This window comes from Urocitellus parryii, chromosome 1 (assembly GCF_045843805.1).
Source record: "Urocitellus parryii isolate mUroPar1 chromosome 1, mUroPar1.hap1, whole genome shotgun sequence".
NCBI lineage: Eukaryota > Metazoa > Chordata > Mammalia > Rodentia > Sciuridae > Urocitellus > Urocitellus parryii.
This window is the reverse complement of record NC_135531.1, coordinates 131,977,959-131,991,141: the sequence shown is the minus strand read 5'-3', so window position 1 is coordinate 131,991,141 and position 13,183 is coordinate 131,977,959. Positions and strand designations below refer to the sequence as shown.

The window sequence follows — 13,183 nt, the reverse complement described above, 5'->3', positions numbered from 1 at the left end:
GGGACTATGTATTTCAATGACTCTTAGATGCTCTTTTTTTCTATCATTTTGACATCACTGACATTGGAAAGCCACTACAAGTATAATGGCAACATTCAATTTTTTTATTCATACATGAAATAAAGGACCATCACACAGTACCTTACCTTAAGTGAAATGTGATATACACAAGAGGTCTACAGTGGTTATAGTCATATGAGTGGCATTTAAATTAATTTTAGTTGTTAAAAATACTATAGGTAAGGAGAGATGAATGATAAAACAATAATAAAAGACCAAATTAAAACCATAGTAATCCTTGCTTTTCTTTTTTTAAAGTAATTTAAAGCTAAAGGAAATGTAGGACTCAAAAGAATTAGCATGGTTCAATCTATTCAACATTTAGATTTACAGGATATACATAAATCAGGTATTTCCAATGTTAAGTTTTTAACACTGTCTTAACTTTAAAAATGGGCAGTTTACAATTTCCTACCACCAGAGTGCTTCTGTTTGAAATGGAAGAGGAAAAGTTTTACTTGAAATTGAGTCCTATCTCTGAAGTTTTAAATTTCTGATCAATCAAACATAAAGCTTTTAAGGAAGATTCTTAAGAATCATTATGTCAATTACATAGTAGGTATTCAGAGTATGGGTATAAATGAATAAAATTAAAGAACAGATAAGTATACTTGAGTTCAGTTTTTTAAAGCAAAAATTATGAAGGAAATCAATTTTAATTTGGCAGTAGGAATAATCATTATTACTTGTTCTCTTTCTTATCAGCATGCCACTAAAACAGAATTAGTAACCTATAATTGCATGTATGTATTAAAACATATCTATAAGAAATGTAATAATATCTATAAGCACAGATGAAAAGTTCCCCTTTGCTTCTACATAGAAATGTACTAGAAGAAAACACAAATGCCTCTTTATACATTTTATATTGGCAAGAACTTTCCTAAGAAAGAAAGAACTTAAAAGAAGACTTCCTTTTTTCCCTACCTCTTTTTAAAATCTTTTATTTATTTATTTATTTATTTATTCATTTATTTATTTATTTAATTCTGGTGCTGAGGATTGAATGCATGGCCTTGTGTTTGCTAAAGCCAAAATGACTTATATTGGACAAAGTACTCTTTTTCCAGATGCTCAAGAAACATATGAACATAGGAAAAAAATATTTGTGCTTCTGGTAAGAGAAGGAATTTAATTTAACAAGAAATGAAATATATTTCAAAATTTTGAGGATGCAGAGAAGTTGTACTTACTCTGTAGCTTAAGGTTCAGCTACTTAAGACTCACTCCTCAAATAGATGATTTGATGGTAATTTCTGTGCAACATGTAGAATGTATATGTTTCTACCCACCTATTCTAGTATACTAAATATACTTTCAGATATTTTCATGTTTTGTATTTTATCCTGATGTACTCACTTATATTTTGGCTGTTGGCAAAGAAGTAATTCATAAAAGTTTACAGTGTATTTTGATACCCAGATTGGGAAGACTTTGTCTACTACATAAACATTTTTGTAGTGTCATCATGATCTTAAATACTGCATGCAGGTGGGACTCAAAAATGTTATAACCCTGATATTTTAATTAATTTTTATTTTAAAATTTTTGTGAAATTGGTAACCATAGAAAGAGCTCACACATTGGAGACAATGAATACTCCTTTTCACAAACACTGTCACCAGGGCACAGACCTACTATGGATAGCCTTTGTCCCTTGAGAACAAGGCAGAGCAAGGGACATTAGGGGAGAAGCAGGCAGCTTGTGCAGCCTGGGAACCTTCTGTTTGCTGCTCTCTTGTTCTTCTGACTGAAGGCCTGCACTGCCTGATCCTGTGGACCAATGCTCTGCTCTCTCTGTTTAAATAAACAAATAAACACTAAGAGATAACTACAGAAAGTATATTGGAACAGGGGAATCAACAATTTTGTGCAGAAAGCTTTTGGCACATTTTTTTAAAGTGTAATCTGCCTGAAGTGTACAAAATTAGAAAAGCAACATGTGTTTGATGCTTGGAAAGTGGGAAAGCTGCCAGTGAACTCTATTGTCTGCTCTCTTGAAAAGTAAATTAAGTGAATGGAATATTTGCAAAAAAATCGGGGCTATTCAACAAGCCTTATTATGAAGTTGGTTGGTTAATGAAGATGACATCAAGTTATCCTTCAGAATTTGATGAACTAGTGAGTTAAGCATGTGAGAGATAAATAATATCTAGTGAGGAGTGAAAGTGTTTCTCCTAAATGTACTAGTATGAATTAAGGTAAAAAACAAAAGAACAACAACAAACATGGAGCCATGTTCTTAATTCAAAGAGTTCTAATAAAGGTTCCTCAGTAGACAACAGGTAGTGGGTTCTATTTGAAGAATTTTTTTAGCCCTCTTGTTGCAATATTATGAGTAATATTTTTTTCTCATTATGTACTTTTCTGCAATGTATGTGACCTATTGTGAAAGTGTGTACATTAACAATAAACTGCTGTATGTACTTACTCGTTAACAATTAGTTTAACAATTAGGAATTACATGCCCCTGGGAAACCAGCTACAGATTTGTTTTTGTTTTACAGCTCATTAAGTCTGCCTGGGTGCTAGACCTCCAAGGTTTGCAGGTGCCTGGTACAGAAGCTCCATGGGGGTATGAAAGTCAAGTATCCTGTTGAAAGAAGGGTCGGTCTCCCTCCTGCTCTGCCCCCATGGGCACAGCTTCAATAGTGAAGACCCATTACCCTGCTTTCCCCAGTTGGCCCCTTGTCCTTCAGCCCCTGACTTCCCAGATCCCATACCTTTTCTTTCTGTCCGTGTCATCAACGTGACTTCCACGAGCTAGGAAATATTTCACTAGAGGTAAGTCACCATTTCTGACAGCCTCGTGAAATTTGTAAATCTTATTTTCCGAGCGGTAGGCAACAATTTTCCTCCAGGCCGGTGTCATTGTGAGGCATTGGATACTCGCTCCCCAGGGGGGCTTCCTCTGCCTCCAACTCGGATTCTTTGAACTAAAGATTAGCTGAACTAAATCGCTGCAAAGCGCCCAACAGTATTGCCAGCCGCTGCGAGATTAGTATCTCTCCACCGGAAAATAGCCGTTGCCAGGCAACACCAATAAACAGAACTGTTTGTGGGGGGCGTGGCCTCTTGCTGGATAGAATCAGCTAGGCCAGCAGTGATTGGCTCCTGGCAGACTCAACCACCTGCTAGTCAGCTATTGGCTCTTCTGTCCAGTTGTAGATGGAAGTGTAGGATATGCAGTATTATGGGTGGCGCTAGAGCGGAAGTAAAAGTGGTTGCCTCAGGCCCAATACATCCCAATATTGGTGGGGGAAGGAAAGTCTCACCTTAACATCACAGCTTGCTGCTGCTGCAAGAGCAGCAGTAGCAGCAGCAAGCAGCAGAGATAGAGCTGGATGAAATTTAAGCCTCATGGTGCCAAAACAAAACTTACTGAGCTTGGTGCAAGGAGAAGACCTACCTGAGTTTATGGAAGGACAATCTGTGGCATGTAGATTCACTATATCCAAGGCCACCCTGCTGCACCCAACATTCATGGCAGGCCACCTGGAGTCCCCAAGACCCAGGGGCCAGTCTGCAGTTCAAAGAGGGTAGAGTGAAGTTTGGGCTCACTCTCTTTGGGGGCTATGCTCTGGGCAAGCTCTTCTTTGGAGTCCCTGTGTTCTAGTGTCCTAGGCAGCTCAGAGTCATGGCTTGAGATTTTCCATAATGTTGCATGCCCTGTAGTATGCCAGGAAGTACCCTGCCTGAGCTGGAGCAGACACCCACAGGCTAAGAATGAGATTCTGCCAGTTCAGTTGTCCCTGTGTCACTGGGGATACCCCCTCCAAGACAGCTGCCCTTTCCAAGCTGTAGTTGTTTACCTCCATGAAGGATGAGGACACTGGGATGAGGCTCCAGGTGATGGCTCAAAGTCTAAACTTGTCCAGGGTACCTGCTCTGCAGCCTTCCAGACACCAGAGGCTGATGACTGGGTAGATCAAAACATCAGGATTATGAATGCTTGGTCTCTAAGTAAACTAGCATAACACAGTCTCCTCAAATCTATATATCCCTCCCACATCCACCTGGTTCCTAGCATGGCTCTAGGGGAATTTAGCATATGCAGTAACAGAGACACAAACTTTTGGGGAGAAGCCAGTAAATTCTCCAGATATAATAAAAAGCATTTCTGCTTGTCCCTGCCTCTTCCCTTTGGACTAGCTTTCCTTATATGCTTTCTTTTCTTCTATTTAATTTTCCATTTTAAATCAGTCCATGATTTATTGTGGATCACAGGGCAAGGTGTAAATCTTAGGAAAGACTTTTTTCCACTGATATTTATTTATTTATGAGGGAGGAAGATGGAGGGCTAGAGGGAGGCAACATTCTGGATCGCTCTGTGATCCAGATCTCACCTACTCAGAATACTGCATCTCTGAGACTGTTAGAAGACTCCTATACACCTGCTCTCTGCAGAAATCACCAGCACTGTGACCCTGTACAGGGTTCTGGGCCTCAGTTTTAGAGCAGGACATTTGGCATTTGAATAGAACCCAAAGCTCCAAGTTCTAGCCAAAGTAGGGCTCATGAGCACCTTAGCAGAATCACCTATCGACACATCTGCAGATCTCCAAGACTTTGCTCTACTCTCATGTAGGTCACTCAGCTGCTACCTACCCACAGCACAACGCCATCATCCAGCTTCCCCCACCTCACCAGATACCCTGGCACTGAAAGAAGACTGCCTCCATCTTGGATCAACAGTCTCACCATATTAGGTGGGGGCAGCTCCCAGATCAGATCTTCAGCAGCCAGGTACCAAAATCCCAACATCCCCCCTCTTCAGCATTGTTAACCCAACACAGTAGCTGCCTAACACAGGTGTGCAGTGCGACCAGGGAGTTTCCCACGGGAGCCCCTGTGTGAGAAGCTCCTCAATTGAGAACTGCTAAGGGAGAAAGGACAAAAGCTTGGAGCCTAACAGAGAGACCAGGAACTGGGGAATCTCCAGGCAAGATAGGGAGATAGTACCAGGTGCTCAAGTCATAGAAAAGTGACCCCCTAAAAGAGACTCATGAGGTGCAGTCTCCCTGCAGGGACTGGCAGGTGCAACTCCCTGCTTCCAGAATCCCTGCACCAGGACCAATCTTTTCACCCTGGTTACCTCCACCCTCCTGAGGGCAAAGACACCAGCTTACAACAGAAAACCCCTTCTATTGGATGAGAAGAGAAGCAGGAATGATACAGATCTCTAAAATTAGCAACAACCCCAGTTTCTTCCTTTGAGATTTTTTCCCCTCTTCTACTCCTCTATCCTCAGGCCCTCACATCCCCAACGTATGTGAAAACAAGAACTTTGCATGAAATAGGACTTAGAGGACTGAGTCATCTGAATAATATAGTATAGAGTTGTTGTATCTCATTTTTTTTCTTTTCCTTTTTCTTCTTTAATTTTTCTTTCCCCTTCCATAATTTGCTATTTTAACATGTGCATTTTTCTAAATATATATATATATATATATATATATATATATATATATATATTGGTTTTATGTACTCTACTGTCTTCCCAAGTACTTGTCTACCCTAAATTACTTCCTGTCTATTCCTTTGCTACTAACCCTCTCCATTAGATTGCTTCTTTACACTTCCTAAGGTATATTAACTCTATATCCTCACATCCTACCTCCTCAGGATATCATCTTATACTCCACTAACAGTTCATTTGTCCACCATCAGAGACAGTAAATCTTTTTACAAAATTACTGATTATATTTTAGATAATAATTGAATCCAACATTTCTGTACATTGAGACTAAACTGTAAACGTCTTAATAACAACAAGTTGTTCATAGGTGGTATATTATTGATATTGGGTTCTGTTAACATTGTCCTTACCCACAGAGGAAAAGACCCCCACAAAGGAAAGGTCTTGGAACCCTAAAAGAGCACTAAAAACCTATAGGGTAAAACCAATAACACTCCAGACCCACAGAGATGAAAAGGAAGACACATGAGCAACATGAAAAGAAAAAGAAAGAAAATGCCCCAAATAAATCAAAACACCACATAATTAGAATCATTGGCAGCCACATCAAAAGAAATTACAGATAAGGAGTTCAGGGTGTACATGGTTATAATGTTCTGTGAACTCAAGGAAGATATAAGAGAGCAAATACAGGCAGTGAAAGATCACTTTGACAAAAAGGTACATAAACAAACACAGGGAGCAAAAGATCATCTCAATAGGGAGATAGAGGTTCTAAAAAAAAACAACCACAACAATAACAAAAAAAATCCAGAAACAATAAACCAAATTGAAAGCTCAAATTAAAGTATCACCAACAGAATAGACCACTTGGAAGATAGGACATCAGACAATGAAAGCAAAATATATAATCTTGAAAAGAACAGAGGCCACACAGTGATAATGATAAGAAACCATGAGCAGAACAGTCAAGAAATATTGGATAGCATAAAAAGACCAAATTTAAGAGTTATTGGGATAGAGGAAGGCATAGAGGTCCACATCAAAGGAATGAACAATCTATTCAATGAAATAATATCAGAAAACTTTCCAAACATGAAGAATGAATTGGAAATCCAAATTCAAGAAGGCTACATGGTGTCAAATACAAAAAGTCACATCAGATCCACAACACAGCACATAATAATGAAAACGCCCAATATACAGAATAAGGAGAGAATTTTAAAAGCCACAAGAGAAAGAAATTAGATTACATATAGGAGAAAACCAATTAGGATAACAGCAGATTTTTCAACATAAACCCTGAAAGCTAGAAGATCCTGGTACAACATATATCAAGCTCTGAAAGAAAATGGGTGCCAACCTAGAATCTTGTATCCAGCAAAACTAAGCTTTAGACTTGAAAATTAAATAAAAACCTTCCATGATAAATAAAAGTTAAAAGAATTTATATCTAGAAAACTGGCACTGCAAAACATCCTTGGAAAAATATTCCATGAATAGGAAGTGAAAAACAACAATGAAAATAATCAGAGGGTGGTAGTAGTACCCTAAAGGAAAAACTAATCAAAGAAGAAAATCAAGTCAAGGTAAATAACAAAAATAATCAAATATGGCTGGGAATACAAACCAGATCTCAATACTAACCCTAAATATTAATGGCTTAAACTCACCAATCAAAAGACATAGGCTAGCAGATTGGATTTAAAAAACAAGACCCAACAATATGCTACCTCGAGGAGACTCCTAGGAAAAGACATACACAGACCAAAGGTGAAAGGTTGGGAAAAATCATACCACTCACATGGACTGCAGAAGCAAGCAGGGGTTTCAACCCTCATATCAAATGAAGTAGACTTCAAGCCAAAGTTAATCAAAAGAGATAAAGTTAAGCATTACATATTGCTCAAGGAAATCATATACCAACAAGACATAACAATCATAAATATATATGCCTATGCCCCAAACAATGGTGCAGTTATGTTCATCATACAAATTCTTCTCAAGCTGATATTTATTTATTTGTAATTAATAATCTATTTATTAATTAATGGGGATTGGACCCAAGGTACTTTACCATAAGATACATGCAAAGACATTTTTATTTTTATTTTTTTTTATTTTTTTATTTTTTTTGGCTGTTTGAGGATTTAATGGCAGGGGTTGAGGGGACTCTTAGCTGCTGCTTCTGCCTTTCCACGGAGTGCAGAATTTTTAAGAAGGGACATCTGGGAGAACAAGACCCTGCTGGGCAGCGTGAGGTCCCTTCTACCTGGTGACCAGGAATGTCAACTGGCATTGAGGCTAGTGTGCCTGTGGGATCTCACATGGATGCACTTGGTCACTTCCTCAAGTTCAGAGGAGCTTGCTCATAGCCACTGGGGAATGTGATTTGGCCACTGCCCCACTATGGCCCATTGTCCCTAACATTTTGTTCTGAGGAGTCCTGGGACAGACTAATGGGCCACTCTTCTTCTCTGGAGGTTGGAGTAAAGGGAGGAAGTGACTCAGGTTCCATGGAGAGATTGGTGGCTCAGACAGGGCTGGCACTGGCTCAGGACAGTCATGTTGCGTGTCATCGGTGCTTAATGGTTGAAGAATGTAGCTGGGCCCAGGGAGGGGTACTGATGTTAGCGGAGGCGTTGGCCACAATGGTAGCAACAGCAGTAGCATCAGCAGCAAGGGAAAGATGGTGGTGGCCCAAGCCTGGGGCTGAGGAATGTTAGGCCTATGGTCCCGAAGTCTTCCCATCATGGGGTTCTCCTGAGGTGAGGTCGGATGGTGGGAAGGACAAACACAGGGGGCAGATGGGGTAGGGTGGGAGTGGGTGCCTGGGTCTCAGAGCTTGTGGGGGTTCACCCACTTGTAGGTGCCCTCGTACTGGAAGCCCACTCTCTTCATCAGCTCATCTGCCTCCACAGGGCCTCGGCTGCCATATGTGTAAGGGATGGGTTGGGGCTTCTCTCGCTCAATCCTGTGCAGCAGTGGTGTGAAGATCCGCCAGGCCTCCGGGAGCTCATCGCTGCGCACAAAGTGCATCTGGCTCCCACAGAAGACGTCCAGAATGAGGCGCTCATAGGCATCAGGAAGCTTCACGTTCTGTGGGAGAGGGGGTCTTATTGATACCATGGTGTGTGGCCACCTAGGCCATCCCTTGGAGTCCCTTCCTGACCAGCTTTCCCTGTGGGCACCTTGTATCTGTTGCCATAAGTCAGGTCCAGCTCTGATTCCTCAGGGTTGAAGAACATGCCAGGCTTCTTGGTCATCATCTTGGTGTACACGGCTTCATTTGGCTGCACTCGGATCACCAGCTCATTGCGCTTACACTGCTGGTGGAAGATGTCACCGGCCACATCGCGGAACTGCAGCCTCACCTCGGCCTTGCGCTCATTCAGGGCTTTGCCACAGCGCAGGATGAAGGGCACCCCCATCCCACCGCTCATTCTCCACATAGAAGAAAATAGCTGCAAAGGTAGCAGTGGTGGACCCATGGGGCACTGTGGGGTCATCCAGGTACCCTTTGGTGGCCTCACCCTCTCCACTAGGGTTCCCCATGTACTGGCCCAGGACCACGTTGTCAGCCTGCACCTCTGAGATACATTTTAATACCTTGACCTTCTCATCACGGACATCATCTGAGTCAGTGGAGGCAGGCTTCTCCATGGCCACCAGACACAGCATCTGCAGAAGGTGGTTCTGCATCACATCCCAGATAATCCCAAATTCATCAAAGTAGCCCCCACAGCCCTCAGTGCCAAAGGGCTCTTTGAAGGTGAGGATCACACAGGCAATGTTGTCCCGGTTCCAGATGGGGCCAAAGATCCTGTTGGCAAATCTCAGCACCATGAGGTTCTGAACCATCTCCTTGCCCAGGTAGTGGTCAATGCGATAGATCTGGTCCTCACGGAACAGGGAAGAGATGTGGCTGGACAGCTGGTCAGAGCTCTGTAGATCTCTCCCGAAGGGCTTCTCCACAATAATGCGATTCCAGCCTGTCTGGCTCATGCAGGTTTCATGGATGTTCTTGGTGACAGCCTCATAAACTGTGGGAGGCAAGGCCAGGTAGAAGAGCCGGTTGGCCTGTGGCCCCTGGTGAAGGGCATTCATATGGCTGTTCAGGCGCTTGAAGGAGGCTGGGTCATCATACTGGCCGGCCACATAGGAATTGCGGGTGAAGAACTCCTCCAGCTTGGGCCTCTCCTCTGGGGTGGCTCTGAAGAAGGGCTCACTCTGCTTACGGATGTCATCCACTGTGAGACGGGAGCGAGCATAGCCCACGATGAAGGTGTCTTGGGGTAGAAGGCCATCACGGAACAGCCACCAGATGGTGGGGTAGATTTTCTTCTTGGCAAGGTCGCCCAATGCACCCATGATGATGAATATATGTGTATCAGCCTGGTGGAAGGCATCACCCTGGTACAGCTCTTCCCGCAGGATCCCGCACACCTGGGTCCGACTCAGGGCTACCTGCTCTGCCATGGTGCTCTCTGCGCCTCGTCGCTGTCGCCCGCCGGGCTCGCAGCCCCGGAATGCACGGTCGTTTCGGGGGATTGAGCCCCGTCTGCCCATTTAACCAGTGGGGGCGGGCGCCTCAGCTGAGCTGACCGGCCTCAGGCGAGGCGCCCGGGGCGGGGCCTTGCCGGCCCCTCTCCAGAGAAGGAGAGAGAGAGAGAGAGAGAGAGAGAGAGGAGGGAGCCATTTTTATTTTTATTTTGAGACATGGTCTCAGTAAATTGCTGAGGCTGGCATGGAACTTGTGCTTTTCTTGATTCAGTTCTGGGTTTCTGGAATTAGAGGCATGGCTTACCTTGCCTGGTTTCACTTTTTAATAGTATCATTTTTATTTTATTTAATCAACAATACTGTGTTTTATATTAGTTTTAATTAGTTTTACCTGATAGTAGAATTCACTTTGATTATACACTTTGATATATCATACATAGATGGGATATAATTTCTCATTTTTCTGAGTGTACATGTTGCAGAATCATATTGGTCATGAATTCACATATATACATACAGTAATAATGTCTGTTTCATTCTACTATCTTTCCTATCCCCATATCCCCATCCCTCCCCTCCCATCACTTCCTTCTACCTAGTCTAAGGCAATGCTTTTATTGCCTACTACCCCCTGCCTTATTGTAGAATTAGCATCTGTATATTAGAGAAAACATTTGATCCTTGGTTTTGTGGGATTGGCTTATTTCTCTTAGCATAATATTCTCCAACTCCAACCATTTTCTGGCAAATGTCATAATTTTTCTCTTAGTATTGATTTGTTCTTCTTTTTCTAAGGCTTTGAGATGTAGTGTTAGGCCATTTATTTGTTGGCTTTTTATTCTTTTAATGAATGCACTCAATGCAATAAACTTTCCTCTTAGTACTACCTTCAGAGTGTCCCAAAGATTTTTGATATGTTGTATCAGTGTTCTCATTTACCTCTAAGATTTTTTTTATTTTATCCTTGATATCTTCTACTATCCACTTATCATTCAATTGTGTATTATTTAGTCTCCATTTGTTACAATAGCTTCTATTTTTTTAAATTTTATCATTGATTTCTATTTTCCTTCCATTGTGGTCTATTAGAATGCAAGGAATTAGCTCTTCTTCTTTGTATTTACTAAGAGTTGTTTGTGGCATAAGATATGATCTGTTTTAGAGAAAGAGCCATGTGTTGCTGAGAAGAAAGTATATTTGCTCATTGATGGACAACATATTCTATATGTGTCTGTTAAGTCTAAGTTATTGATTGTATTATTTAATTCTATAATTTTCTTTTAGTTTTTGTTTGGAAGATCTGTCCAGAAGTGAGAGAGGATTGTTAAAATCATCCAGTACTATTGTATTTTGGTCTGTTTGACTCTTGAAATTAAGAAGGGTTTGTTTGATGTACATGGATGCTCCACTGTTTGGGGCATAAATATTTATAATTGTTATATTCTTCTTATATATACTTCCCTTCTTTTCCTCTTCTGATTAACTTTGGTTTGAATCTACTTTATCTGAAATGAGAGTGGAGAACCCTACTGGTTTATGCAATCCATATGAGTGGTAAATTTTTTCCCATCCTTTCACCTTCAGCCTGTGGATGTCTTTGCCCATGAGGTGAGTCTCTTGAAGACAGTATATTGTTGGATCTTACATTTTAATCCAATCTGCCAATTTGTGTCATTTGACTGATGACTTTAGGTTATTAACATTCAAGTTTATTTTTGAGATATGATTTGTATTCCCTGTCATTTTGGTTTATTTCTGATTTTTGATTTGTCTTAGTTTCTCATTTGGTTGAATGTCACTTTACTATAGATCCTCCCTTTGCTGGTTTTCACTCCCCCTACCCCTTTATCCTCAAGGAATATTCTGTTGAGAATGCTATGTAGTGTAGGCTTTCTAGTTGTGAATTCTTTTAATTTTTGTTTATCATGGAATGTTTTAATTTCATTTTCAAATTTGAAAATTTTTCTAAATATAAAATTCTTGGTTAGCATCCATTTTCTTTCAGAGCTTGAAATATATTATTCCAGGACCTCCTAGCTTTGAAGATCTGGGCTGAGAAATCAGTTTGGATCTGAATTGTTCCCCCCCCCCCATATGTAATTTGATATTTTTCTCAAAACCTTTGGGATTTTATCTTTATTCTCTGTGTTAGTCATTTTCATTATAACATGTCTTGGTGTGGGTCTGCTGTAATTTTGTACTTTTGGGGTCCTGTAAGCCTCTTGTATTTGATCTTCCACTCCATTCTTTAGGTTTGAAAATTTTTCTGCTATTATATCATTGAAAGATTTTGGATTCCTTTGGTTTGTATCTCTGCTCCTTTATCTATTCTGATAACTCTTAAATTTGGCCTTTTCATGTTATACCATAATTCTTGGATGATATGTTCATGGTTTCTTACCATCTTCTCCACGTGTTCAACTCTACTTTCAAGGTTATATATTTTGTCTTCATTGTCTGTGGTTCTGTCTTCCAAGTGATCTAATCTGTTGGTGATACTTTCAATTGAATTTATAATTTGGTTTACTGATTCCTTCATTTTGAGGATTTTTATTTTTTAACTCTTTATTGAAGTGGTATTTCACATCCAGTATTTTTCTTTGATTTCTCTCCTTATACTATACTTCACATATCAGTTTAACCATATATGGTCTGAACTCCTTCTTAGACATTTCTTCTACTGTGTTATCAGTGGCTTCTGTTGTTGAAGCATCTTGGTTTGTTTGGGGTGCTTTGTTCCCTTGTTTTTTTCATGTTGTTAGTGTTCTTTCCTACCTAAAAGTATGGATCTAAGTCAAGATAAATTCTACCCTGTAGACCTATAGTATCCCTAAAGGTTTCTGGTGCTTTACTTTTACTGGCAAGACCAATATCAACAGGACCCAATGAACACAATAACTTAACCTTATAACCTAATAACTCCCTTAGACCTAATAACTCCCACTAAGACATCTACTGCTTTCTCACATAGAACCAAAAATAATTAGTTCAATAACTATCTATAGTATAAACAAAATATTTGCTAAAACAATTTATGATTTAAAATGGTGAATGAGAGAACAAAGGTAGTGTAGTATGCAATATTCACGAGGGAGGAAGATAGAAGCTAGAAGTAAAAATTCACAGGAAGTGTGGAATAATAACTGACAGAGATTGACTGTTGGTTGGAGAAAGAAATTCCAAGAAAACAGAAAACATAAA

General features: G+C 40.5%; 1 pseudogene; it reads right to left on the bottom strand.

Annotated features, from left to right (window-relative positions):
• Positions 1 to 8,309: 8,309 nt before the first annotated feature.
• Positions 8,310 to 10,048, bottom strand: LOC144254179 (glucose-6-phosphate 1-dehydrogenase-like; annotated as a pseudogene).
• Between the last annotated feature and the right edge of the window lie 3,135 nt (positions 10,049 to 13,183).